Genomic DNA, 24,154 nt, shown 5'->3' with positions numbered 1-24,154 from the left:
AAAGGAACTGTTAATTTAGGCCTAAGGACAACCCTTTAATGCAGCAACCATCTATGATCTCCACAACTTTCCACAAACAGCTGCAATGAGTTTATTAGTACATTGCACACTTAGTGATATATTAACTCTTTCAGACCATTAAAAGGTATTTATGATCATGGAATTTAGGACAGGAAATGAAGCCCCAAGGGCACTGCCTGAAGAAGCAAATTTCTCTCTTTCTTAATGCCAGAACTTTCCCCGACATTTTAAAAATCAGGTTTATGATAGAGCCCTTAGAAAGAATCTAACCATGAAAAAAATCCATTACTCAAATAGCCAAGCAGGTAAAACATTTTTCCAGAAAAAAACAAGAACATCAAGCGTTCTTTTAAGGTCTGCATTTACTTTTCCAGGCAGCATTAACTATTTGTCCCAAAGGTCACCTAGTACCTAAGTACTGGGACTGTCAAGATATGGCCAATAACTTCACCTGAAAAAGGGTATACCAGTTTCCACAATAGTGTGTGTTTACATAGGCCACATTTTCAGACAGTAGTGATTCTTTTTACTCAAGGCAGAAAATAAATTTAAAAGCCACAACTGAGAAAACTGCATTTTGATCTTACATGAAACAACCAAGCAACCTTATAGCCTCCTTCTCCCCTCCCCCAGGCACTGACACACACCCCACTCCTCAATTTAATCTCAAAATTAGCTCTCATCTGACACCAACCAACCGAGTTAATTAGGCAGAAGCAGATGTAACACAGCAGCTCTTTGCTCCAAGCAGAATCACAGTGTTTAAAATAAAAATTTTTTTTAAAAAATACACAGCTAGAATAGGAACAAAATCAGAAGTCTCTTATCTGTAGCCAATTCTCAACTAAATACATGTATATTATCCACTTTGTATATTATCTACTGCAAATTTTTTAATCGTAGGCTGGTTTGTTTCTGACATCCCACTGGCCCCACTGTAAATTGGTATAAGCTAAGAGAATAGATTGAAAACCAATTTAATTTTGGTCTAAGCAGTATCTAACTAGGAAGAAAATGCATAATTCATTCAAAGCCAATAGAAATCCTCCCCCTGCCCTGATTCGGAGTTATCCACACCATTTCTCTTTTTCAGAGCACTAGGATTTGTTTCATATGTAGATAGGCTATTCTATCACAAGTTTAAACTCTAAAATTATCACTTTCTTTTCATTTTTCTCTTTAAAAACTTGAAAGTTGGACCAAAGCACCATCAAAAAGGAATAGAATCATTCTAAATTAATTCTGGGAACTCAAGTCACATGAAATTTAATTATTTTATTTTCTATGGTTTTGCATTATTTTATTCTTAAGCTACAAAATTATATGAGTAAATTACATGGTTGTATCATACAGTCTTATAATAATAACACTGTTTACATCATTCATTACAAACTATTCTAAACAGAACTAGAGAAATGCTTAGTCCAACACTAAGCTTTTAGCTTTCATTAGTGTTATATAAATATTCAGAAATATTCATGTCAGCATAAGAAGAGTCAAAATATCCTGGATCATAATTATGTGAGGCCTCCTCCAAGCTTTTACTAAAAGCGTGTTTCAAAATTAATGTCATAACACTCAAGTCAGGAGATTAAGGGTGAGCCAAAAACAGTGGTAGAAAAAAATAAAGATTAATAAGAGTTTACTTTTGTCACTGTGAGTTTTACTTGCTAACAGTTATTTTTAGCTCTCTCACTTTCATAAGCTCCTAGGTTTTTTGCATGTCCATTATGTAAGTGAGTGAGGATCCACAAATCCTAACTGTATCTTCCCAAACAGAACATAAACTGCTTAAGGGAAAGGACCTTGACTTCTTTTTCTTCTACAACACCCCAGCACAGACCTTTGACACAGGTGCTCATAACAGTGTCCTCAGTTAACAAATGTCAGCTATCTGACAACATCAAACATCATCTATATGGTGATAATTTGTTAACTTTTAAGTACTGGATTCATCTACTTCCCTAAAATCAATGACTGAGGCCCAAACCATGAATTGGGAGGTCAGGTTATAGTACTAATCAAAGAAAAACCAACAAATATTTAGCAAGATGATGTTCCATGCATACAACCCCGTAGTAAGTGCCGTCAGGAAGACAAAACAAGTGTAAGCACCAAGTTCACTACCAAGCTAGAGGTACAGAACATAACATGTAAGAAATAATAAAGAAATAATGAAGCACTGAACTATAATAATATCATCCATTTTCTGACACCTACTGACACCTACTGTGACATCCACTTTCTGACACCTACTGTGGTGCCCAGAGGCTACAGGAAGGGATGGAGTCTCAAAGGCTGAGAGAAGAGCCATATGCCTGATTGCCCACAGGTGAGCTTGAGGAGAAAGTGATCCTGGAGAAGGTCCTGGGTGGGTCCACGTGCAGAAGTCCAGGACCACCAGCACCTGACTCTTGGTGAGACAGCATGTTAATGATGCCTTGATATGGACATTGTCACAGCCTTGGAACTTTAAGATTTCACCCTAAAAAATTCCCACTATGAAAGCCAACGCATTTCTGGCATTTTGTACTGGCAGCCCTTAGCAAACTAAAACAGAGCCCTTGTGAGAAAATGCCTCAGAACCTCCAGCAAGTGCTCCTTGTGGGCTGAACACCAGTGCCACCACAGACCCTTGAACCCAAATAGAGCAGCACCACTTTGAACTGTTTTATTTGTTGGGCCTTCCCATACAATTTTCTTCAAAGAAAGGATCCCTCTGATTAAAGAAGAGAAAGAGACTGAAAACAACTGTGACCATACCTCACTGAAACCACATGAAGTGTGGATGGGTAGAAAGGATCTGACTTAAATTGGGCCTTGAACCTGGATACCCCCCCAAGTTCAAATCCTGCATGGCCCAGTGCAAACGATGACTTCTCAGAACCCCATCTCTTTGTCCGACAGGAAGCTTTCAGCTTTCCTACTATTTTAGCATTCATTTCCCACTTTGTATAATGCTTATTTATGTACTGATTTCATCTCCCTACTAGACTATAAAGTTCTTAAGGATAGGATTCATGTTTGATTCATCTTTGTATGCCCTAACGTTTCCCAGCACCTCGACTTGAACATAAAAGGGGTTCAGTGTACATTCGTTAAATGAATGCATCAGTGGTTGAACAAAGGGAATTTAGGAAAAGACACAAAGGTAAAAATGAACAGTCAAACACAAGGGACAGGGAGTCCTTGTGCCTGCGTAGAGCAGGTATGTGTTGAAGAAGGATGAGCAATAAAGCTGGATGTGGCAAAAACCATGTTGAAGCATGTGAACATAACAGATGAAGTAATAGGAAGCAACTGCAGGAACAGGAAACACAAGGAAAGTGCGTAAGACATAGTGGAGTCCACACACCCCAATTTTTAATGTCTGAATCCCTCTAACAATAGTTATCTGTCCAGTATGGGTTGGAGGGGTGTTGAAGGAACAAACAAAAGCAAATAGTATTTTATCTCTCCACAGCTCAGTATTCTTCAACTTAAAGTTATGAGTCTAACTCAGTAGGAAGCCCAGAGCAGGCACTCAACGAGTATTAGTTGAATTCAATATTTAATTCCCCATCTTTTTAGAGTAATACTAAGTTCTTTCTCACTACTCATTAACACAGAGAGTTTTCAATTCATAAGCTAATAATGTTTTCCAAGGATTTCTATGAGGCTAAATCACCATGAAAATTATCATTTCAACTAATACATATTATATTAATTGGAAGTTTAATTTTTCATGTCATGCTTTCCTAGTTGACAATATCCTTGTTATGCCATTAAACTATAATTGTGTAAATCTGCCTCAACAAACAATAACTGAAACATCAATAAACTATTATGGCTTCCATAATCCTAGCAAAGATTAGTTTCAACATCATCATCATAAATTAGTAGAGACATGTCCCAAATCTCCTGGTGAAGCTTATGAATTACGTTTGCACAGTCATCCCTGCATTTAAGTGCTCAGTAGTTTCAGTCTCTAAAATTTAATCACACTGTTAGGAACCTCACAGGAAATGTGATCCCTTGTAAAACACAGGATTTTAGAGACAAGATGAAAGTCATTTGAAGTCATCAGGCCTTTTGGAGCCAGGATACGCTGATTAGTAATGATGATACTATAACAAAGCACTTTCACTTAGACACAATCAACTAAATTTAGTGTCCTTTTTTGACACTAAAAATTCCTACTCAATCCTAGATTCCTCCCTAATTATACATAAGCTTTAGTCAGTTTTTAATGATAAAGACTGAGAACAACGTATTAAGACAAAACACCTGAACTTTTAAGTCTGTTCTGAAAAGGTAGGTCATTTCAGAATTCTGTGTTAACTTTATTACAGACATCTTCAGACCAGCTATCCAGATACAACCTGAAAACAAATTAAGTTTCTTTTCTCTGAAGAAAATTATGGACCTACTAAAAAAAATGAAAACATGTATATACACACATTTCCAAACAATTTCAGGGGTTTACAGAACCTCTTAAAGCCCTGTCATGGACCCCTGAAGGTCCTCTGGTCATTCTTAACTGTATTTACTCTACAATACACAGAGAGGCAGATAATTTTATCCAGTTTTACAATAGCTACTTAAGCGGGCTTTGACTAGGACTACTTACATTAAAAGTAAGAAAGTTATTCTCATTGGTTGGGATATTATCAAAAATAGGGAAGCAGACTTGGCCCAGTGGTTAGGGCGTCCATCTACCACATGGGACGTCCGGGGTTCAAACCCCGGGCCTCCTTGACCCGTGTGGAGCTGGCCCATGCGCAGTGCTGACGCACGCAAGGAGTGCCCTGCCATGCAGGGGTGTCCCCCGTGTAGGGGAGCCCCACGAGCAAGGAGTGCACCCCGTAAGGAGAGCCGCCCAGTGTGAAAGAAGTGCAGCCTGCCTAAGGATGGCACCACCCACACAGAGAGCTGACACAACAAGATGATGCAGCAAAAAGAGACACAGATTCCCGTGCCACTGACAACAACAGAAGCGGACAAAGAAACAAGACGCAGCAAACAGACACAGAGAACAGACAACCGGGGTGGGGGGGGAAGGGGGAGAAATAAATAAATAAATCATTTTTTTAAATAGGCTTCTGAAATCTTATTAGACAAGTAGGCATGCTGCGGCAGGAAGGAACTACAAAGTACAGGGGTCAAGTCCCCGCTTTGCCAATGACATAAACTGTGGAATATTGGACATGTTACTTAACCTGAGTCTCAGTTTTCTTGTCTGTAAAAACGAGAAAAACCCCAATTTTGCAGAATTGCTAAAAGGAATAATTGAGATAACAAATATGGAAGAACCAAGATAGTGGTAGACACAGAGCAGGAACACAATAAAATGTTAGCTTACAAAAGGAAAAAGGGCAGTGCAATCAGCTGGAGACCTGTAAAATCTAATTTGGCTGAACTTCTGTCAAATGACCATTTTCTCCTAAGAGACAGGTGAAGTAGCACCGGGCTCTTAGCTATAGTTGCAGACAAGTAAAAATTCAAGCAGAGAATAGAAGTGAAAAAAAGCAAAAATAGATTGGTAATGGTGAGGCTGGGGTCAAGAAGAGTGTATTTTACCCATAGTTATATATCTTCGAAGGTCAATAAAGCTTTTAGAAGATAATACTGCATAGAAGAATATATTCTTGACCTCAGGGTAGGAAATAATTCTTAAAACAAGACAAAGAAAGCACTAACCATAAAAGAAAAGACCAATAAATTTGACTCCATTAAAATTAAGAACTTCTGTTCATTAAAAGATACCACAAAGAGAGTGGAAAGGCAAGCACAGAATGGAATGCATTTGAAACATATACAGACAACAAAGAACTTATATCCAGAGTAAATAAAGAACTTCTAAATAGCAAAAAAGAAACACAGTTCAATTTTGTAAAAGGGCTGGGAAGACTTGAACAGGAACTTCACAACTGAGGAAGTACAAGTGACCAATAAATACATGAAAAGCTGTTCAACCTGATTACTAATGAGGTAACCTAAATTTGAAAAGCTAACAATACTGAGAATTGGAGAGGACGAGAAGTAATGGGAACTCTGGAGAGAATGGAAATGTCAATGGAGGGATTGTAACTCAGTATAACACTTTGGAAAACAGTTTAGTGCCTAGTAAAGTTGAAGATATGCCTATCTTACCACTAGGGCAACCACATAACAGACACTTTTCAGAATTCAAATGTGTCGTATTAATAATCACACTGAAACAACAGGCATAAACTTAGATACATGGTCACCGGAGCAATCAATCAACAATTACAGTGCAAGCTTTACACCTCAGAGAAACTTTGTACACATGTGTACCAGATGACATGTATAGGAATGCTCATAGAAGCTTTGTTCACAACTGTCCCAAGCTGGAAACAACTCAAGTATCAAGCACCAGTGAAATGGATGACACAAAAATTATGGTATATGCAGTTTTTACTAGCAGACAAAAGGTCACAGGAGTTCTATAAAAAGGTGCTTAAAGGAACGCTCATTCATTTTTGGTGGGAATGTAAAATGATGTAGGCACTGTGAGAAACAGTTTAGCAGTTCCTCAAAAAGTATAGAAATACCAGATGAACCAGCAATCCCACTTGTACATATATTCCCAAAAGAACTGAAAGCAGGGACTCAAACAGGTATTTGTACACCAATGTTCATAGCGACATCACTCACAATTGCCAAAAGGTAGAAGCAACCCAAGAGTCTATCAACAGATGAATAGATAATCAAAACGTGGTATATACACCTAATGAAATATTATTCAGCTCTAAAAAGGAATGAAGTTCTGATGCATACAACATGCATGAACCTTGAAAACATCAGGTGAAATAAGCCAGATACAAGAGGATAAATACTACATGATCTCAGTTATATGAAATAAGCAAAATATATGAATTCATAAAGTCAGAAACTAGAATACAGGTTATCAGACGCTGGGTGAGGGAGGGAAGAAGAGATATTTACTTGGTATGGAGTTTCTATTTGGGGTGATGGAAAAGTTTTGACAACAGATGATAGTAATCTAGGCACAACGTTTTTGAATTCCACCACTGACCTGTATATTTGAAAAGGGATTAAAGAATGTAGGTAGTATATAAGTTATCACAAACACACACAAAAACAAAACTATACAACACAAACAGTGAACCCTAATGTAAACAGTGGGCTAATGTTAATAGCATAAGTATAATAATGTTGTTTCAACAACTGTATCAAAGGTACCACACCAATGCAAAGTGCTAATAATAGGGAATAACTGGAAAAACTATGGGTATGTGAGGATGGGGAGGTATATGGGAATACTTTCGCCACAATTTTTCTGTAAACCTACAACTTCTCTAATTTAAAAAAAGTTTTACACAGTGCTTTGAAATGCAAATTAAGGCATCCCACTTCTCATATCTATACATCATTTACCATCATGCAAGCAAAGACTGATCATTATAGCTCACACGTAACTATTTTCAAAAAAACAACTTCCTTTTCTCTCACTTTATACAAACACAGGCATGTGTATGTATGTGGAAGACTGAAGGCTATGTTGTAGAGAATCATCTATGAGGCTGAAAAGTTGTCTTTAGGAATCCTGGCATTTTAGTAAAGCCAGACCAATTAGTTAGGTCTTCCAACTGGAATGTGGAAGTCCAAGAAAGTTTCTGAAGAATCTTAAGGTAATTACTGAACTTCCTCAACTACCTTCCAATACTCACTCTATTTTACCTTTCATTCACATTATGCCTTACATCCAGCAATTTCCACCTTATCTTCACAAGGCATGCATTAGATAAACACATGGTGTAATCACAATGACACAGTCATTCCACTCAGGCCTAGGTACCATTTGCTGGCAAAATTTCTAAACTTCTTTAACCGACCATGTCATCACCTCCTCCTCTAAAACCTACTTCTGTCATTATCTTTTTTTTTCTTTTTTTAGGCATCACTTCACCTCACAAGATTCAACCCAAACTTAAAGTTCCCAGCTAAGAACTGGGAACTTTCTGAAACATATATACATATATCATCTTTTCCTTTTTAAACACATAAAAATACTGTCTCCAATTCATTTTGACACTTGTGAAGGATCTGTAAGAAGAATAATGGAGTATTTTGTTTTGAGGTTACCCCAGAAAATCTATGATGTATAGGGAAGCCAAGGAGAAGGTTATAATTTTTTTTTTTGAGAACCAAAGAACTAACTGCATCCAAATACAACTAATTCCCAACCGCTACTCCCACTTTCTGTCCATATATTAGGTCTTCTTATTTTCTTTACCTGAAATTTCCTGGTATACCTCTATACCAAAATTACTTCTTTTCCTATTTGCCCCATATGTAAAACTTCATCCTATCCCTTGACAACACCCACCTAATACTGTCTTTATCACTTTCCAACGTCTTCTCTGAATTGCAGGGCTTAAACTCCTTTACCCGGCAGGCCCTCCTCTGCCTTTGCAGTTTCATCTTCAGTCATTCCTTGCTCTCTGGCCACACCAAAGAACTTGCAAATGTAAAAATACTCAATGGTCTTTCCCAACATAGTGTGCGTACATGTTCCTGGGACACCTAGCCCTGCTTCTGCTGTCCCATCTTCAAGACTGCAACTCAAATTTCAACCAAGAAACCCAACCTATCAAACAACCCTGTCTCCCAAAGGAACCAACACCTTTCTTTGCCTCATCCTCAATCCTGGTGCGGTCCACAAGCCACACTCACGGGGACCTATACTGCCCAGCCGCGCCCATCTTTCCTCACACCTGCCTTCTCCCACTCCCCTGAACCCCCAATTCCCCTAAGATTTTCTGCTACAGATATATTTTGTAAATTCTAAGTAGCCACCCTCCACTCCCTTCCACATTTAAGTCTGCTCTGCTGTCTCAATATCATGTTTCAGAGTTCCCCTAAATCTTAACCATCCCTTCCTCCCATGTTTGTTCTATGCCTTCGTATACCTCTAAATAGTAAACTTCCTTCCTATTCCAACATGCCGCTTCACCCAGATAACTCCTTCCACCACAGCACTCCAACTGCTCCTCACATGGGCCAATACTACAACCAACACCTACACTGCACTCCTTTCTCCAGAACCATCACACCCAAACCCATTATTACTCTGCTCCCAGGCAACTGCAATCTCGCCTTCCGAAGCATTTCACCGGCCCTCACATATGTCCTTAGGTGCCCCTTCCACATCTCCCAAATTGCACCCCTTCCTATTCTCCTTTCTGCACCTGCTTCCACACCTAGTTTCCCTTCCCATCCACTCTTCACCAATCCTCCCCCGACCCCGCCGGCCCCCCACCGCTTTACCAGTTCAGTGCCACTTAGAAACCCACTCCAAGCCCCCACCTCCCCACTACCCGAACCCCGCCCCCACCCCGGCCTCGCCCCGCCCCTCCACCTTAGAACCCCGCCCCTTGCCCTGGAGGCCCTCCCGAGGGGCGGGGCCTGTCCCTCCTCTCCTTTCCCCCGCCCCCTACCGTCACGCTCAGGGGCAGCCTGACCCCGAGCGGCCCCGCGGTGACCCACGCGCAGAGGCCTGTGGGAGGGGCGTCGCAGGCCCCAGATCCCCCTTTCCGCCCCCCTCCTGCCCAGTCTCCTCCCCCTGGGGACGCGCGGGGGGGCGGGTGACAGACCTGGCCACGCGCCACCGCCACCGCGCCTGCTGGGGGCGCTGCCGCTGCCTGAAAAAGAAGCCGCGGCTGCCGCCTGGAGGAGGTGCCGTCGCCTCCGCCGCCGCTGCCGCCGCCGCCAGGGGTAGGAGCTAAGCCGCCGCCATTTTGTGTCCCCCTGTTGTTGTCGTTGACATGAATCCGACATGACACTGATTACAGCCCAATGGAGTCTCATTAAACCCGAGCTACGGCCCCGCCCCGGCGTTGCTCCATTGGACAAAACCGCAGACACCTGAGGCCACCCGTTGGCCTACGGGTCTGTCCGTCACCCGCTCACTAACCAGTCTGCACCCCATTGGGGCAGGTTCCTGCCGGTCATTGCGCCTCCGCATAGACACACCCCTCGACCCATCATCCCCCCCTCCGGCACCACCCCGGGGGAGGGCCCACTACCAGTACCAATCAACAGACCGCTGGACCCGCCTCTTCCGGGCACCTATTGGTCCAGCCCTTTTTCTCTCTCCCAGACACGGCGCCACCTCTGCTTCCACCTACCCGCCCACTCCGCCACCAGAAATGGATTGGGTCTACTCGCAGGAGAGCCGCTTGGCTTTATTGGCTGCAAACAACGCCAATCAGGGGGATCCTTTCCCTCTCCCCTCCCCCACTCAACCCAATCCCCCTAGCCCGCAGCTAAAGTTTGTGTGAGAGCTGATCGCTGGCGGCGGCCGCAGGATTTAGGGGTGGGGGCGGGCGGGCGCGCGCGGGCGGGCACGCGAAGTTAAAATTCGAGGTTCTCAGTCGCCACCTCCCGCGGTGGAGTGCGCGGACGGGCGCGCCGCCCGGAGCGTTCCATCCCGCCCCCTCCTCCACCCTCTCTCCCGTCCCGTCCCGGGCGACTACTCGCCCGCCCCCTGGCTCGCATCCTTCCCCCCAAACACACCCCTACCCTGCAAGCGCCAGGTCGGGTGCAGGCAGAACGATGTCGCTGCAGCCTCCTCACCATCCCATCCCGAGGGGGAGCAAGCCCCTACCCGCCGGGCATGCACCCCCCGGCTCCACACTCGCCCGTGTCTGCAAGCACGTGCACCGTTCGCCGCTGCCTCCGGCCACCCCAGTCCCCGGCTAACCTCGCCTGCAGCCCGGCCAATCGCTCGCTGCCCTTTGTTGCTGCAGCCCAGGTCTCCCCGCTGCCTTCCTCAGCCTCCGCCTCGTCCTTTGCCAGCCGCCCGGGTCCGCAGCGCCGCGCTCCCCCCGCCCGGGACCCACCGCCGCCGCCTCCTTCTCCTCCTCCGCCTCCTCCTCCTCCTCGGCTCGGGGCTGCAGCGCACAGAGCCCGAGGCAGCGCCGCCCAGCCCCGCTCCCCCCGCGCCGCCCGCTAGCCCGCCGGGCCCGGCCGGGGGCGCAGCCCGGACCCCGCCCGCCCCAGTCCCCGCCCTGGGGGTACCTGCCTCCGCCCTGGGGGGCTCCGCTCGCCGCCCTCGGGGAAGGGCGGGGATGCCGGTGTCTGCGGGAGGATGGGGGCGCCTGGGCCGTTCGGGAAGGGGAGTGTGCCCGCCGGGGCCGGGACTGAGGTGCGGTCCTCGCCCACGCGCCCCCCCTCCCGCCGCCGTGGGCCCCAAACTTCGCCCTTCGCCCGGGCCTTGCGCCCTCGGGTGATCGCGACAGTTTGGGGGTGGGGGATGCCTCGGGAGCTGTGTCTACCCTGACCAAGAGGAAGAGGGAGCAGTGACATTCAGCAACTGCGGACAGGGCACGGCGGCGGCGGCTCCTTTGGGTGGGAGTGGGGATGCCCGTCGCGGGTTGGAGGGGGAAGCTGCCCCTCAAGATGCCCTCTCCCGCTCGCCCGGGCCTGCGAGTTGCTGGGGAGCCCCGCCGATGGCAGAGGTGCTGGGGGAGGGGCGGGGACGGCCGCTGGGGGGCCCTTCCCCCCTCTGTTCCAGCCAAGGCGCAAAGGAAGGCTGATGGCGAAGTTCGGTTTTCCAGGCTTCCCCTGGGCCCCTCGAGTTCCTGAGGCCCAGATGAGGGAGGCTGGGGGCTCCTCTAGCCGCCCAGGCGAGGCCATTCAGACGCTCCCACATTGAGTGTGCCTCCATCCTCCCGACGATAGGTGGGATGCTTCCTGGGGAGGCTTCAGAAAATACGAAAGGGAGCCTCGAGAAATGGCTCCTGCAGAGTTTGTGCATGAAGTTTACCTTCCAAGGCGCTGTTTCATCAGGAGGGGGAGGAGAACTATAGCTTAAAAAAGGAATAATAACCAAGTTTCAGACATGGTGGCCTGGGTGGACCACCTGTTGACTGAAGTCTATCCCCTGTAGTCAGGATGATACTGGGCCCTAGCAGGTGGTGTAGGGTGCCAGGGAGAGGAGGCCCCCGGCTTCCTGCACTGGTTGACTCCTACATCTTCTTGCCACTGACGGTTCAGAGCGGCAGCAGCAGCATCTTCAGCTCCCCATTAGAAACCACTGTACTAACTAGGAAGGTACTTCGTTAGAGCAACTTAGCTCATTCTTATCGCACACAAATAAAACAGCCCTGTCCCCAAATGCAGAAGACCACATTACTTGCTTCACTTTTTTTTAAAGATAGTCTGCTACTTTGGGGTGTGAGTTCCTCTTACTTATATGCTTCTTGGCAACAAGGTGAGAAAGGAGCTAAGACAAAGGACAGAGCTGGATGAAAGGATAGAAAAAGGGAGAGGGGAGCAGAAGAGTTGTAATACTACACTCAAAACTGTCACAGTTTCCATTATAAACCTCCTTTTATAGGTGTTTTATTACTTGGTTGTTAGTTTTTAAAACACACGCCTCTTTAGATTAAATCTTGGCATTCAGAAGCTCAGCCCAAGGAAACAAAACACAGGGAAAACTCAGCCATCCGCTTGGCTACTTTTGGATTACATTACTGATAAAAAACAAACAAACAGCAGTTTGAGTTTGCTTAGAGTCTCTCTTTTATTTAGTATCTTCAGTAGCTTGCTCAAGGTGAATTTTTACAAGCCATTAGTTCATAATTTAGTCTAGTTCATTGAGGTATTTCAAAGAGAGGGACATTTATAAGGTAATGCTTTTTAATAACGCAGGTGCTGGGATTTTTATTCTCCAAGAAGTTACTAAGTAAACTTAAGAATCCTGGTAGACATTTTAGCCTTTATATTCTATTTTTCCCCCTATGGTCTGTCCAGATGCACTTTATTTTGTAAGTTACATTTGAGTCCCCCAGACTACATTTTATCTGAAGCAATAAAAATAAACTGTGTCCTAAAAATAAATAAATAAATAAACTATGTCAATTAAAAACAAGTATTTGAACCCCAAGTCTGTACATTCTAAAGTGCATTAAGGAAGCAACCCAAGACAATAAAATCCAAAAACTCCACATTTAAAATGTCTTCAGCCAATAAATTAAGGGGGCTTTATAAGCAACTAATACTCCTTATCATTAATAAGTTTTCTACATGGATTTCCAGTGCATCAAGAACTGAAGAAACACCTTAGAAAGAAATGGGTCTTGTTTGCCTAAACTTGTGCTCCTGTAAACCCAGGACCTGGTGAACACAGAAAAGAGAAATCTCTTCATCCAACATCTTTTTTTTGTTTGTTTGTTTGTTTCTTTTTTTTTTTATTGACTTTGTAATAATAACACATTAAAAATATATATGTGAGGTCCCATTCAACCCCACCCCCCCACCCCCCCTCTCCCCCCCCCAACAACACTCGTTCCCATCATCATGACACATCCATTGGATTTGGTAAGTACATCTTTGGGCACCTCTTCACCTCATAGACAATGGTCCACATCATGGCCCATACTCTCCTCCATTCCATCCAGTGGGCCCTGTGAGGATTTACAGTGTCCGGTGATTATCTCTGAAGCACCATCCAGGGCAGCTCCATGTCCCAAAGACGCCTCCACCTCTCATCTCTTCCTGCCTTTCCCCATACCCATTGTCCACCATGTCCACTTTTCCCAATCCAATGCCACCTCTTCTATGTGGACATTGGATTGGTTGTGTCCATTGCACCTCTATGTCAAGAGGAGGCTCAGATTCCACATGGATGCTGGATGCAATCCGCCCATTTTCAGTTGTAATCACTCTAGGCTCCATGGTGTGGTGGTTGTCTTTCTTCAACTCCATCTTAGCTGAGTGTGTTCATCCAACATCTTGATATGTTTTTGGGAGTTCTGTTTTTAACAGACACAGTTCTCTAACAAAGGTGTGGCAAGATAAGAGATTTTGTTGCTTTCGCTCAGATTCCGCTCTATGGTTACTTATCTTTGGAGAAATCCTGGCTCTTCAGGTAAGTGGGACTAGAAAGGAAAACAAAGATACTTACCCTCAAATCTTTCTCTGTGGTGTCTCAGGTCCTCTGCTAAGCTTAACAACTAATTTAAGACATTAACCTGGACTAATTTGAATTGAAAACTAAGCAAAGTGCAAAAATTGCAAGTGCATTGTGCTAGAGAATTATGAATTGAGAGACTCATCTGACCCACCCTCCTACCCCCCCCCCCAAAAGAAAAAAAAAAAAACAGCTGCCAAAAGCCACCACTGACCAGAACTACTCCCAACTGCGGACATTCTACTCAGTGTGGTCCACAGATCACTGGCAAAAAATGATCTGGGAATGAGTGTTTAAAACAAATTCCTTGTCCCAACCCCTAACTGGAAAGGAAATGTTCCTCCTGTGATTGTCTTACAGGAGGTTATGGTATCCAGCACTGGGACAATTTTGTGGTCTGACCTATTTGTGCTGGAGTCCTGAGTAAGGATAAGGAAATGCAGAGAGACAGCAGGAGCCTAAGGGAACCAGGAGAGTTTGGTCTTTCGAGTTTCCTTGCTCTGAGGCAAATCAAACAGTCTGATAAGAGGTACCACATCCTTAGAGGCTTACAGGCACTAACAAGTCCTCCGGAATGAAACTTGGGTAAGGAGGCAGCAACCAGACACTGTAAATTGATTTGTCCTAGGTGCAGCCAGTGATGAATTGTGTGTTCGACTAGTCACTTGAGAAATTTTGGTCTTCACCTCCCTTCCAACTGCTTTACCTTCATTGATCAGAAACTCTGTCCCCACAAGATCACAATGTCTGGTTACTTCAGTCAAGAGGGAAGGGAGGAGGGTCATCATACCATTAGTTTTAAACTGGCCAGCAAATTTAAGCTCTAGCTGTGTGAGTGAACAGCCTGAGTCATTTCAAATACCAATATTCTACACTTCCACACCATTCCTGCGTCTTGCTTAAAACCTTTAGTGGCTTTTAAATGCATTCTGGATCGAGTCCAAACTCCTTCAGCCACCTCGAAGACTGTGCACATCTGCACCTAGCCAGTATCTTAGGTCTCTAGCTTCTGCCAGCCTACCACACTCCTCCATGCCCAGCACACCCTGTCCTCCCTGCAGGCATGCCCTTGCTCCCTACCTTATCTGATGAAGACCTTGAAAAAGATCTCCAAATCCCTGCTTGGCTGCTGCCGCCTCTGAAGTTTTCCTGGTCTTCCCCAGGTAGCCCCCAGGACTTAGGAGTATTTCTTTACTACAGCTCAGTCCCTTATTAGGTACTTGGTTTATATTTGTTGAATTACTGAATAAATAAAAGCTCTTCCAATACCGTGTTGTCATATGCTGCTTGTCTGTTTTCCTAACTAGGCCATGAGCTTTTCTACTGCACAGACCTGCTTGTTCATCTCTGTAACACCCTAGTGCTTGACACATAGATGCTACGTAATAAAGACGCACCATCTATACCTAAGGTTCTCATCGCTGACTATACATTGGAATCACCTGAGAACTTTTGAAACATTTCAGCACCTAAGTTCCACCTCAAGCCAATTAAATAAGAATATCAGAGAGTGGGGTCCCTTCATCGTATTTTTTTCAAAGCCAGGTGATGCCTCAGGAAGAAACCTCAGCATCAAGTGAGAGATTCTGAAGAAGAATTATAAATTATAAATTAGCTAAATATTGCTGAAATGATAGTACTGTCAGGGAATTTTTGTTTTTATTTTTGTTTTGAGACTCCAAGGTGAGGTGGCCCTTTACTAATCAACATAGGAAAGTCTTAATAAAGACTTGGTTTTTAACATGAGAGGCTGTACCAAAGAATATTTGAACATCTACCCAGTTACTACCTCAATGCTTAATTTAGTGATTCCCAATCTCCTAGATTTTGTAGACCAGTAAAACTTTTTAAAGTTTTGAGGAAATGACAGCGCTACCAACATTTAATTTCAATCATGAGCACATTTTGAAAAAGAACTAACTGCCTCACATTATATACCAAAGTTAACTCAACATGAATCAATGGCCTAAATATAAAAGCTAAAAATATAAAACTCTCAAAAGAAAACAAAGAGGAAAAATTTCAAGACCTTGGATTTGGCAATGTGTTTTTTATATATGGTACCATGTTAGGTATAGCACAAACATCACAAGCAACAAAAGAAAAAAATAGATAAATTAGACTTTGTCAAAATCTGAAACTTTTGTGCACCAAAGGACATTATGAAAAAAATGGAAAGAAAATCTAGAGATGGGAGAAAAATATTTGGAAATCATGTATTTGATAAGGGTTTAATATCTGGAATGTATAAAGAACTCAACAACAAAAAAATAAAAAAACTAATTAAAACATGGGCAAGGACTTGAATAGACATTTCTCCAAAGAAGATACACTAATGGCTAACAAGCACATGAAATGTTGTTCAACATCATTAGCTATCAGGGAAATGAAAATCAAAACCAGGAGATACATTTCACACTCACTAGGATGGCTATTATTTAAAAATCGGAAAATAAGGGAAGCAGTTGTGGCTCAACTGATATCGTGTCCACATACCATATGGAGGGTCCAGGGTTCAGTATCCAGGGCCTCCTGACCAGTGTAGTGAGCTGGCCCACGCACAGTGCTGCTGTGTGCAAGGAGGGCCATGCCACGCAGGGGTGTCCCCCGTGAAGGGGAGCCCCACGCTCAAGGAGTGCACCCCACAAGGAGAGCCACTCTGTGTGGAAAAAGCGCAGCCTGCCCAGGTGTGGCACCACACACAAGGAGAGTTGACACAGCAAGATGACGCAACGGCAAAAAAAGTGAGTTTCCCGGTGCCGCATGACAGGATTGCAAGTGGACACAGAAGAACACACAGTGAATGTACACAGACAGCAGACAACAGGGGCGGGGGGAGGAAGGGGAGAGAAATAAATAAATCTTTAAAAAAAAATTGGAAAATAACTAATAAATAATTGTCCAAGATGAAGAGAAATTAGAACTTTGTGCATTGTTGATGGGAATATAAAATGGTTCAGCCACTGTGGAAAACAGTTTGGCAGTGCCTAATAAAGTTAAGCCTAGCATTACCATATGACCCATCAACTCCACTCCTAGGTATCTATCCAAAAGAAATGAAAACAGGGATTTAAACACATGCTTGTACACTAATGTTTATAGTAGCATTATTCACAATAGACAAAAGATGGAAACAATCTAAGTGTCCATCAACAGATGCATGGATAAACAAAATGCGGTACATGCTACAATGGAATACTATTCAGCCATAAAAAAGAAGTGCTCGTATATGCTCCAACATGGATGAACCTTGTAAAAAAACGTTGAGTGAAATAAGCCAGACCCACAAGGACAATATTGCATGATTTCACTTACATGAAATACCTTGAATAAGCAAATTCATAGGGACAGAAAGTAAATTAGAGATTACCAGGGACTGGGGAGAGGAGGGAATGGGGCATGAGTTATTCCTTAATGAGTTCAGCCTTTCTGTCTGGGATCAAGAAAAGTTTTAATAATGGACAACATTGTAAATGTAACTATTATGCCACTGAAGTGTACACTTAAAAATGGTTAAGGGAAACGGACTTTGGCCCAGTGGTTAGGGCGTCCGTCTACCATATGGGAGGTCCGCGGTTCAAACCCCGGGCCTCCTTGACCCGTGTGGAGCTGGCCATGCGCAGCGCTGATGCGCGCAAGGAGTGCCGTGCCACGCAAGGGTGTCCCCCGCGTGGCCCCCACGCGCAAGGAGTGCGCCCGTGAGGAGAGCCGCCCAGCGTGAAAAAGAAAGAGCAGCCTGCCCAGAAATGGCGCCACCCACACTTCCCATGCTGCTGACGACAACAGAAGCGGACAAAGAAACAAGACACAGCAAATAGACACCAAGAACAGACAACCAAGGGAGGGGGGGAAATTAAATAAATAAATCTTTAAAAAAAAAAAAAAAAGGTTAAAATGGCAATATATGTGTGTGTGTGTATATATATGTATATAAAACTACAATCATTTTTTAAGAATAAAAACCACAAGTTACTACTTCACACCCACTAGCGTGGCATAATAAAAACAACAGACAATAAACAGTCTGGAAGCTCCTCAGAGTTCAAGAGAGTTAACAGAATTACCGAGTCATTCCACTCTATGAGAAATGAAAACTTTTTTTTTTTTATTTCTCTCTCTCCCCACCCCCCCCACAGTTGTCTGCTCTCTGTGTCCATTCACTGTGTGTTCTTCTGTGACTGCTTCTATCCTTATCAGTGGCACTGGGAATCTGTGTTTCTTTTTGTTGTGTCATCTTGTTGTGTCAGCTCTCCATGTGGGCGGCTCCATTCTTGGGCAGGCTGCACTTTCTTTCGCGCTGGGCAGCACTCCTTATGGGGCACACTCCTTGCACGTGGGGCTCCCCTACGTGGGGGACACCCCTGCATGGCAGGGCACTCATTGCGCTCATCAGTGCTGCACATGGGCCAGTTCCACATGGGTCAAGGAGATCCAGAGTTTGAACCCTGGACCTCCCATGTGGTAGGCTGACACCCTATCCATTGGGCAAAGTCCGCATCCCAAAAAATGAAAACAAAAGCTTACTGTTCTTAACATTATTCATAATAGCTGAAATGAAACAACCCAAATACTCACCAATTGTCAAGTGGATAAACAAAATGTGTCATATCCATACAGTGGAATATTATTTTGCCATAAAAAGGAATGAAGTAAAGAACTTAAAAAGAAAGGAAAAAAAAAAGAGGAGAGAATGAATGCTACAACATGGACAAATCTTGAAAACATTCTAAGGGAAAGCAGTCAGTTTCCAAAAAAAAAAAAGGTTTTGTATGATCCTATTTATATAAAGGATCCAGAATAAACCAATCTGTAAAGAAAGATAGTAGGTTAATAGTTGCCTAGGATTGGAGGGAATTAAGAGGAATGAGTGACTGCTAATGGGTACATGGTTTCTTTTTGGTATGATGGCAACTTTCTAAAATTTGTTGTGGTGATTGTGGTGATGGTTACACAACTCTGTGAATATCCCCCAAAACACTGACTTGTACATGTTAAATGGATGAATTGGACAGCATGTGAATTGTATCTCAACACTGTTTAACACTGTTAAAAATGAAAAAAAAAAAAAGAAAAAGGAAACCGAACTGCCATCCACTATCTGTGCCATGTAATAGAAGAAAAGGACATTTTAACCCCCAAAATAGTAAGAAGGACATGCTCTCTGAATAAAGGCTTACTCTTCCCATGAAAGGAATGGTAACTTTACACCAACATGCACATTTCTTCCCTCCCTTCCTTTCTTTCTTCCTTCCAGGGGTAAGATGGAGTAGGTCATGTTAACCATTAACAGTTTTCTCCAATATGTCTACCCCAATGTGCTCATCTAATGGGAGGTGATTTTCTCTTATTCTATCTTCAGTAGAGAAGAACATAAAGGTTATGAAGGCCACTGGCAAAAAAAAAAAAAAAAAAAAAGGTGGAGAGAGCACCAAATTGAGAGTAGGACATTCAGATTTTTATCCATCTCTGCCAACAGCTAATGTGTACCCTTGGGCAAATCACTGTCAGAATTTGTCTTAAAACTTGGGATTTCTGTGAGACAGTAAGCTCCAGGTGGGCAGCTATATCCTTAGTGCCTGGTACAGAGTAGATGTTCAAGATATATTTGTTAAATTAATGGATAGATTTAATCAAGGGAGTTTATTTTACCTCATCTCTAAAGTCTTAGCCAGGCCCCAAATCCTACAAGTTAGTTAAATAGTAATCTCTAAATCTCTGCCCTTAGTAATTTATTTATTTATTTATTTATTTCTATTTATTTCTCTCCCCCACCCCACCCCCAGTTGTCTGCTCCCTGTGTCCATTCACTGTGTATTCTTCTGTCTACTTATATTCTTGTCAGCAGCACTGGGAATCTGTGTTTCTTTTTGTTGCGTCATCTTGTTGTGTCAGCTCTCTGTGTGCAAGGCACCACTCCTGGGCAGGCTGCACTTTTTTCACACTGGGCAGCTCTCCTTACTGGGCGCACTCCTTGTGCATGGGACTCCCCTACATGGGGGACACCCCTGCGTGGCATGGCACTCCTTGCATGCATAGCACTAAGCATGGGCCAGCTCATCCCACGGGTCAGGAGGCCCTGGGTTTGAACCCTGGACCTCCCATGTGGTAGGCGGACGCCCTATCCATTCAGCCAAATCTGCTTCCCATCCCCTTAGTAATTTATTTATTTATTTATTTTTTAAAAAGATTTATTTATTTAATTCCCCCCCCTCCCCTGGTTGTCTGTTCTTGGTGTCTATTTGCTGCGTCTTGTTTCTTTGTCCGCTTCTGTTGTCATCAGCGGCACGGGAAGTGTGGGCGGCGCCATTCCTGAGCAGGCTGCTCTTTCTTTTCACGCTGGGCAGCTTTCCTCACGGGCGCACTCCTTGCGCGTGGGGCTCCCCCACGCGGGGGACACCCTTGCGTGGCACGGCACTCCTTGCGCGCATCAGCGCTGCGCATGGCCAGCTCCACACGGGTCAAGGAGGCCCGGGGTTTGAACCGCGGACCTCCCATATGGTAGACGGATGCCCTAACCACTGGGTCAAAGTCCGTTTCCCGCCTTAGTAATTTATATTAACTCACCCTGTGGTTCCCAAAAGGTCAATATTCTTGTATGTAAAGTGCCTAAAGAATTGATGAAAGAGTAAAACTTCTGAATAACTTTATTTTTTCTTTTTTCTTTTTAAAGATTTATTTATTTATTTATTTATTTCTCTCCCCTCCCTCTGCCCCGGTTGTCTGTTCTCTGTGTCTATCTGCCGCGTCGTCTTCTTTGTCCGCTTCTGTTGTTGTCAGCAGCACGGGAATCTGTGTTACTTTGTTGCGTCATCTTGGTGTGTCATCTCTTCGTGTGTGTGGCGCCATTCCTGGGTAGGCTGCACTTTCTTTCACGCTGGGCGGCTCTCTATGCACTCCTTGCGCATGGGGCTCCCCTACGCGGGGACACCCCTGAGTGGCAGGGCACTCCTTGTGCGCATCAGCACTGTGCGTGGGCCAGCTCCACTCGGGTCAAGGAGGCCCAGGGTTTGAACTCTGGACTTCCCATGTGGTAGATGGACACTCTAACCACTGGGCCAAGTCCGCTTCCCTCCTTTTTCTTACCATATTTTTTTTCTAATTATGAAAATTCTACACATTATTTGTCATAAAATGTTTGAATAATAAAGAAAGAGAGAAAACAAGGAGAAAAAATAGGAAAAAAATTGAAAGGTGATATTTTGACAAGAACTCTTCTAGTATTTTACCTCAGTCATTATTTCTATTGTGACTGAAGATTGGGGTAAAATTTTCAGCTGAGGGAACCAGGGCAGTAAAAAGTGGCATTTTAGAACTTACTAAAATTTTGAGACTCCATAGATGGGTTACATGTATCATAATCATTCCATGTCTGGAAATATTTCCATTTTTTAAAACATAATTACAGACAGGGTGTCTGAATTTCTCTTTCCAGTCATAAGGTACCCAAAGTAGCCAGCATCACATCATTCAAATTAGCAACACATCCCAGAGAAGGCCAGTGATGTCAGACCAGTGAGCCACCGCCCCAGCTTCATATCTGTTTCTGGTATTGCTAACAAGGGACTGCTTTCTGGAAGACATGGTTGAGCGTCATCATAACAACCTCATCTATAAAATCCTTCAGGGTTGAGATTGGGTTTGATTTATCTATATTCCCCAAAATGCCCTGTACAGGATAGTAATCAATAATGTTGAGTATTTTTTAAAAATTATGGAACTTTGCGCAGTGGCAGTATCATAGCCAATGAGGTTTATCTGAGGCACGATTATTGCTAATTGAAAAAAAAATCACAGTTCTGTTATCTATATGTTTAAAATCTTTTAAAATTCATAAATTAGACTGTAAACCTAAAAGTTTAAATATTTTATACAATATCTTATGCATCGTAGGCATTCATTAAATATATAAGAGTTGGATGAATTCATTTCCTAACTACTGTAAAGTAGTACTTCCTGTTACCCAATCTAAAGCCACTGTTCTAAGCTGTGTGTATGTGTTGGACGGTGTCTTTCAAATCTAATGTTCTAGCATTAGCCAAACGGGTATATTCTATATATATTATATGTACTACATTTGCTATATAAATACAATACACACATGCACATATATATACATATATCTATATAAATTTTACTATGGTATGCATGCTTATATATATATGTATACCATAGCAATGTTGGATCTGCTCCCATCTTGGCTTTCCAAGATCATGAGTACTGTACTTTGAGGGGCTCCTCTCTACCCCCACAATTGTTTTAGCTGCCCTTGGAGTTTTCAGCCTATTAACCTGCTCCATATGCCCATTTCAGTGGCTGATGTGATTTGGTAGATCTACTATCTGGGACTGAGGTCTGTTTTGCTTTCAATTGCAATGCCACACATCAAGTGATGTAAACAGTCTATAATGATTCTGAGATTTTGTTTCCTGCATCATAACTGATGGCCTGAAAGAACAACTCCAAGTTCACTTTATTAGTTGAGTTTGTAGTCTTTTCTGCTGTGGCAGAGATTAGTGTTCCCCGCCTTCCTTCCAGTTAAATTGGAATTATGTGGCTAGTTTTGCCCAATAGACAATGAGTGGAAATGATGTGAGTTATTTCTGGATTGAGGAAATTGAGAACCAGGATGAGTCATCCTCCATTTCTCTCCCTTTGGTAGCATCTAGGAGGCCATGTGCTCCAGGCGATGAGCTACCCTGAGTGACTGAATGGAGCAGAGACAAATAACAGAAGTAAACCTTGTTGTGTTATGCCAAAGAGCTGTTGAAGTTTTTCTGCTACAGCAGCAATAGTGCTACTATTAACCTCAATTAAAACAATCCCTGAATAGAAATGCAGTTTGTAATTACAAATACCTTCCCTAAATCTCAGTGACGATGTCATTGGGGGTAAAAGCACTTCCCTCTCCAAGCACCCCGGCTCATTGCCTATTGGCCAAGGTTAGGATGAAAGTTTTTCTTTTGGACCTTTCCCATAGTATTTTTTTTTTAATCTTTTTTTTTAATGCTTTTTTTTTCCCCAGACCCCCATTGTCTGCTCTCTGTGTCCATTTGCTGCGTGCATGTTCTTGGTCTGCTTCTGTTGTTGTCAGCGGCATGGAACGCTGTGTTTCTTTTTGTTGCGTCATCTTGTTGTGTCAGCTCTCCGTGTGTGGGGCACCATTCCTGGGCAGGCTGCACTTTCTTTTGTGCTGGGCGGGACACCCCTGCGTGGCAGGGCACTCCTTGCGCGCATCAGCACTGCGCATGGGCCAACTACACATGAGTCAAGGGAGCCCGGGGTTTGAACCGCGGACCTCCCATGTGGTAGACGGATGCCCTAACCACTGGGCCAAGTCTAAACCTGTGGGTGGATCAGTTCTTCCAGATGAATGGAAGCTGTGAAAGCCTGGGGCTGTATTCTCAGGTTAGACTCCTACTCTTTTACCTTTATAGGGGAAGAGAGCAAGTCAGAACCACCTCAGTACTTAAACAAAAGAGCTTTGCTGGCTTCCAAATCTTTCAAACTTTTTCATGACTATAAACTGATTTTTTTTTTTTTTTGAAAAACAGATGTTGCTTTGGGAATACAAATGCTGCTTCTTAAGGGAAAGGAATTCTGCTCCCAACTCCTTTCAGTGTCCTCTTTGCAGTATCTTGGCCTATTCTTGGAGCTCTAAGAAATGATCTGTAACTTAGGACTGAAATTGCAAGGTGGCCAGTGGAAGTGCATTTTATTATTGACAGTCCAAAGGGTATGGGGAAGTGATGTTGGGCATGATGTTACGTAATTCTGTGGCTCCACTCAAAACCTCTGAGGATAAATACTGTGGGAACTGGGGTTGATGAAGTGGACTGAGGGAGCATGTTTGCTGAACATGGCTTTGGAGTGCTTGGTGAAACAACTTTATTAATAATAGCTACCACTTATGGAGTACTTAACAGTGCTAAGTGATTTCCCTGCATTAACTCATTTAATAATCCTCACAACAATCCTCTTAAGAACTGCTATTAGCCCCCATTTTACAGACTGTGGCCACAAACTGTGGCTCTGGGGTGTTGAGCAGGTTGCAAGAGGTCAGAAATCCCAGGCAGGCGTTTCAGTACATTGGTTTTGTCCCTTAATGAAGGCAAGCAGCCCAGTCCGTCTGAGCTCAACGCCCAGGCCCCAGGGCCCTGCTCCCTGAAAGTGGCCCCATCACGCTGTTCAGAA

General features: G+C 43.7%; 1 protein-coding gene and 1 pseudogene across 6 annotated transcripts in view; one reads left to right on the top strand and one right to left on the bottom strand.

Moving 5' to 3' along the window:
- KAT6B (lysine acetyltransferase 6B) overlaps positions 1 to 10,928 on the bottom strand; it is a 199,500-nt gene extending 188,572 nt beyond the window's left edge. Inside the window, exon 1 of one of the 6 annotated variants that reach the window (XM_058299090.2) lies at positions 10,751 to 10,928. The gene's annotated coding sequence lies outside the window, so the exon portion shown is untranslated. Of the gene's footprint in view, positions 1 to 9,641; positions 9,995 to 10,750 lie in introns of those variants that run through there. The other 5 variants (XM_058299092.2, XM_058299094.2, XM_004477381.5 and 2 more) reach the window with 5 other exon arrangements.
- A 10,750-nt stretch (positions 10,929 to 21,678) lies between these two features.
- On the top strand, positions 21,679 to 21,802 carry LOC111760221 (U4 spliceosomal RNA; annotated as a pseudogene).
- The last annotated feature ends 2,352 nt before the right edge of the window (positions 21,803 to 24,154 follow it).

The sequence above is a fragment of the Dasypus novemcinctus genome, chromosome 6 (assembly GCF_030445035.2).
Source record: "Dasypus novemcinctus isolate mDasNov1 chromosome 6, mDasNov1.1.hap2, whole genome shotgun sequence".
Taxonomy (NCBI): Eukaryota; Metazoa; Chordata; class Mammalia; order Cingulata; family Dasypodidae; genus Dasypus; species Dasypus novemcinctus.
Note: the sequence above shows the minus strand (reverse complement) of the source record. Positions and strands in the feature narration are given on the sequence as shown.